Source organism: Urocitellus parryii, chromosome 3, assembly GCF_045843805.1.
Source record: "Urocitellus parryii isolate mUroPar1 chromosome 3, mUroPar1.hap1, whole genome shotgun sequence".
Classification (NCBI taxonomy): domain Eukaryota; kingdom Metazoa; phylum Chordata; class Mammalia; order Rodentia; family Sciuridae; genus Urocitellus; species Urocitellus parryii.
In genome coordinates, this window is record NC_135533.1 from 115,797,365 (window position 1) to 115,803,407 (window position 6,043).

Sequence of the window (6,043 nt, forward strand, 5' to 3'; positions counted from 1 at the left end):
TCTACTGCTCTCCCTCTCCCTCATTCTTCTAGAGAGGCCTCCTTGCCTTTCCACAAACATGGTGTATTTGTTCCTTTTTCAGGGGATTTGCAAGGGCTCTTCCCCCTTCCTGGGAATCTTTTCTCTCAGATATTCATAGAGATCTTTTACTCACTTACTTTAGTTCTCTGTTTGAGTGTCTCTTTTTCTCTTTCTTTGCCTGCTTTTTTATTATAGCATTATGATCACCCAACTTATATTTATTTCTTGTCTGTATCCACTGAAATGAAAACTAGTGAAATTAAAGAAAGATATAAGCAATTCATAGTGTGAAACTGCCATAAATAGATTAAAGGAGGTAAAATAAAAGAGACAATTAATGTGTACAAAGAATGATAGAGTTCATCTATGAAGGTTCCCTTGAGGTGTGGATATGGGACATGAGTCTTAGGAGATGATGAGTCAGCCAGTGCAGATGGATACTGTGAGAACAACTACAATGATCCTGAGTCAGATAGAGTCCAGCCACCTTGACTTTTAATCATCTACTATATTCCAAAGGTGCAAAACAGAGCTCACCTTGCTAAGCCATGAGACAAAGATCACCAACACCAATTTAAATCAAATTGAAGCAAACTTGTTATTTCGACCCTCCGGGACTGTCCCCTCCTGAAATCTGTGGTAATAGAAGACAGTGATATGGCTCTCTAAGAGCACAGTTTTATAGCACAAAAAGTGCCCAAAGAAGGGTGTCTTGAGAGATAACAGAATTTTGACAAGCATAATGCAAAGGCATTTAGTAGGTTAGTAGTGTAAATGGTTCAGTACTGAGGAAATAAATTTAGTTTCCAACATCAGAATTTATGAGGCATCACTAAGGTTTCATAGGGTTGTTATCTGGTCAGGGAAAGCCAAAATTTATGAGGTATCACTAAGGTTTGAGAGAGGGAATCCAAGGCACAGGTGATTTCAAGTCTTGGGCAGCCATTCCAAGCAAGTATAGAAATCACAGTAATTTTAGTAAAGCAGAAATGAACTTTTTATGCCTTTTTGATGAGATGGCTCCCAATCTTAAGAAGGAACTAGGCTGGGTTTATCATTCCATCCTTGTCTTATGTGTCCCTCTCAAATCTTTGGTAGGGTAGGGAAAGAGCTCTAAAGAAAATTTAATCCCTCAGGTAACAGTTCCTAATTTCTCAGACTCAACCAAAATTGGCCTTCCTGATCTGACCTGACTGGATTTATTACTATCTATTTCTGGCTTCATTGTTGTAAGAAAAGGGGCACTGATCATTCTGGCTTCTTCAAAGCTGAGAGGGGGCTATGTGGAGTGAGACAACATTGCAGTTAAGGTCAGATTGAAGTCTGGTTGGAGAAAAACAGAGTGTAAAGTCCTGTGTGAATAGGTGCTTCTATGAAAGAGAAAAAAAAACATGAGTACTGAACAAATATTGCTGCCTTTGGAACGTGTCAATGAATATCATGAAGATGTCAGAAGTTAATATTTTTTTCACGAGGAAGTGTGGAGATTGAGAAGCTGTCCCCTTAATAAGGCCAGAGTGGACAAGGCATTTTTATAGGAAAGTAAATCTTTAACATCGTTAGAGTTATCAGGAATGTAAACACAACATTTAACTTTCAATGTTGTGGATGTCCACCCCCATGAGATGTAGTTAAACTACTCAATGTCATCTGATCTTGTAAAATTTTTGCTTGTGTGACCTCTGTGTCTAGTAGAGAACCCTTTATTTCTGTTGCTTAGGGCTGGAAAATCATACTAGCAAATATCAAGCCTACATGTGTAGGTTAGGAATATCTGTAGGCCTTAAGTTAACTAAAAACTTCTGACTCTGGCAGTTCCTCTTGATAGTCTTTTTTGATAGTTATCAGGCATTCCTGCCTGAGAATCCCCCTTTTAAGCCTCCAATATTACTTATTTTGGGGGCTAACATAAGTGTATATCTTAAGTTATATTTAATTATTATTATTTATCTTTAAATACCCAGGAATGGCTATGTTCTGGTTTTAACTGTTTTTGCTAGGTGTCTAAGTTGAAGCAAGTTAAAACTGACTGTTTTTTCTATCTAAATAAGAGTAAGCTGAGTTTCCACTGGAGTCACTCTTGGGGGAACTTGAAAGCAATTTCTTAGTCCTGCTAGGACTACATTTGCACTAGGAAGGGTCCAAGTCTTATTGACCATGTGGCTTCCCTTGAAAGTACCAGGGATGTCTCCCTTCTCCAATAACCCTCTACTTCATGGCAAGTACATCTATTGGCTTTCAGTTTTCCAGGGTTATCATTAACCTCCCTTATTGGGAGGTTATGTGGCCCAAAGTTGCAAAGCTCTCTAAAGAAGTTCCCTGTTCCCTGGGTTTACACTGACTCAGAGGGAAGAACCAAATATTGTTTTTTGGTCCCTTTTAATTTAACTTTAATTTTAATTACTTGATCTTAGACATCTAGCAAGTCAGTCTCGCCAGTCTTAAATTAAGAATACTTAGCTTTAACTTTAATGTATATAACCTCATATTAATGGGGTCTGTGCTATCTTATCTGTTCCGTAAGTGATGAATAATTATCTTAAATTAACACAGGTTGTGTGTTCTTGAAGCAATACCTCTGTAAAACATTAACAGGCAACATTTAGACAGTTTATAAGGAAAATACAAAATAAAATTAACAAGAATAAAAACATATTTAGTTTGTGTAATATCTGCCTTGACCTTCAACTGGGTTATATTACAATCCCTATTTGGGATCCTAGTAATCTTAACAAGAAAAATCAATCTTTTCAATACAACTTTAAATGAAGTGAAGTCTGGCCTGATGTGGAGTCATTCTGACATGTATTAAGATGGGAGGCAGAGCCTATCTCAGATAAGGTGGGGTTCTTTATAAATCTTTATAAGTCTTAAGTAAACTGGTTAAACAACAAGACTTCATTAATAAACAATGTTGTGGGTAAATCAATGCCTTAAGAAATCTTCATTTTTAACATACATATTAAACTTTGGTTTATATCCTAAAAAGAATTATGACAGGGATTTGAAATCCAGGGCTTTAATGAGTATCTGAGTCATGTCAAGTGTGAAATCTAAGGCATGACATTTCCAAAATAGTTAACCTTCTGATCATCTGCATTGCCTGTATTACATTCATGAAGTTATTTAACTCTCATCACAGACATATTGTCAGAGGTTGTATACCCCAGGGCAGGTATTACCACACTGATAACATGGATTTCATCTTGCTTATTATGTGGAAAGCACACAAAAATTTTCAATGCTTGGGCTGGGGATATAGCTCAGTTGGTAGAGTGCTTACCTAGCCTGCACAAGGCCCTGGGTCCAATCCCCAGCACCACCAGAAAATTTTTTAAAAGCTCAATCCTTTTATTGAGATCACTGATTCTCAGAGTTGGGACATGCCATTTGGGAAAACCAAACTCTCTTAGTGCTGGGTCACTTATCAGTCCTAGTCCCAAAGCTGATTAGAAATGGGACAATCCTTTAGGGATACTTGATGCCATTTTAATTATGTTGTCTCATAATTTATATTAAATCAATTATTATTGCCATTGACTACATTGGGGATGACTACTTACCTGAAAGCCTGCAGTCTCTCAGTGGAAGTCAGATTAGTGGTGTCAGCCAAAGAGCCTGGCCAATTTCAGTCCACAGACATCACCAGACACTCCCATACTCTGTACCAAGGTAAGGGATATTAGTAAACATCCTTTGCCTCTGAGGAGCTCTGGTTGAGCAGGAGCAAGACATGGGACATAATCTGACCACAGTGTGAGAAGACTGCAAGGAAGTGAAAATGCTGAGGGCTGTGCTCTGGGACCTTCTTATGCAGGAGCTAGGCAGTGGAAAACTGTGATGTGGGAGTGAGTGAGGATGTGGTACTGTGGTCACAGGACACCATCTAAGCACATCATAGTCCATAAGAGAGACATGTTTTTCAGGAATAATTGTACTTATTAAATAGCATGATATGGTGGTGATGAGGGAGTACATCATTCACAGGAGAATCAAACAGATGAAATAAAACTGCAAGGAAATTTGCCAGTGTGTGGAGGTCCTTATATGCCACATTGAGGCAATCAGTTCCTTCCATGATTTGCAGTTGTTAGAAATTTTAAGCAGAAAATACAATCGATGCAAATTACCCTTTAGAGAAACTTCCCTGATGTCAGTTTCAGAAAAGTTTCTGAAAACATAGGGTCAACACTCAAGCTTTTAGGCAGAGACAACAAAATTCTCAATAAGATCCCTAAAGCTCAGAAAATAATACCAAGAGTCAATAATTAGGATGTCAAGATATTAAAAATCTTCACAGCAAAGGAAACACTTAGAAATGTAAAGACAGAATCTACAGAATGAGAGAAAATCTTTTCTGGTACTCTTTTGAGAGGACAAAGAGCTAAAATATAAAAAGAGCTCAGAAAACTTTACACCAAGACAATTCAAATAACCCAGCTAATGAATAGACAATAAATAAATAAATAGACACTTCTCAAAAGAAGAAATATAAATGACCAACAAATACATGAAAAAAGTGTTCTATACATTAACCATTAGGGAATTTGAATCATAATTATATGGATAATTTATCTTACCAATGAGAATGGCAGTCATCAAGAATGCAAAGAATAATTAATTCTGGAGACCATAAAAAAGTGAAAAAGGAACACTTTTACATTATTGGTTAGATTTCAAGTTAGTATATCCACTATGCAAATCAGCATGGAGTTTCATCAAAAGACTAGGCATGGAACCATCATATGATCCAGCCATTCTACTCCTCAGTATTTATCCTGAAGAAATATACTCATCATACAATAGTGCTACATGTGTACCCATGTATATGGCAGTAAAATTCACAATAGCCAAAGTATGGAACCAGTGTAGGTGTCCATCAGTGGATGAACAGATAAGTAAAATGTGGTATATATACAAAATGGAGCTTTGTTAAGCCACAAAAATGAAAATATGAAATTTGTAGAAAAATTTAATAGAACTAGAAACCATCATGTTAAGCAAAATAAGTCAAACTCAGAAGGTTCCATTCTTTCATATGTGGAAGCTAGAGAGGAAAAAGGTAAAGAAAGGTGGTGGTGGATCTTCTAAAAATAAGAGAAAAAGGACCAAAAGTGGAAGATGGAGAGGGAGGGGAGGAGTACTGAGGAATGATATTACCCAAACTGTATTGTTATATTGTGGGGATGTATAAATGTGTAACCATAAATTTCATTATTTACAATTATAATTCAGCAATAAAGGAGAAAAGCAAGCACCATGGGAAAACACAATTACTAACAAATTGCTTTGAGAATGTCATATCTTAATAACTTAGGTTTTCTACCAGGGACTCTATACATATATAAAATGTTATTGAAAATTTTCCTAAAATATGTGTTCCCCCTAAGACTCTGACACAGTGTAAGTATTTTAAGTTTTGTAAAATAAATAAGTAAACATTTTAAAGCAGAGGGGAAACTTTCCAAGTCCAGCAGAACAAGTTAGGAGGTGTTAGGAGGTTTGATCACTGACAAAGAGGTCTCTGGAGGTGGAGAGAAGTGAGAGATGCTTAGCAGAAAGAACACATAGGGGTGCCTCTGTACCTCTATGGACAACCAAGGAAGGATAGTGATGAGACAAGGAGGATTTAGACCTCATTTACCTTCATGTGTGGAGACAGGGAGGGAGAGCATACAATGAGTTATAGGGACTTTAAGAGGTTTTGAGTACACATGGTCATCCATTTGTATTGCAGTGTAGGAGCTACTGTTCAGGTTGAGCATCAGAGCATCAGTTCTGGGCAGTGTGGAGATAATAAGACCAGGAAAAGAACAGAACACAAGGAGCCACTCCTGCTGACAGAACAGGAGAAAAATCATCAAAGTCAAGTTGAGCTACATAAGGAAATTCCACATTTGTTCCTGTGTTTTTTTCAATCACATAAGTTAAATGGGTTCATTAAGCAACTACTGTTCATATTTGTGCTCCTGGTGTCATTCAGATTAAATTATTTAATCATGTTTTTTCAAATATATTTTAT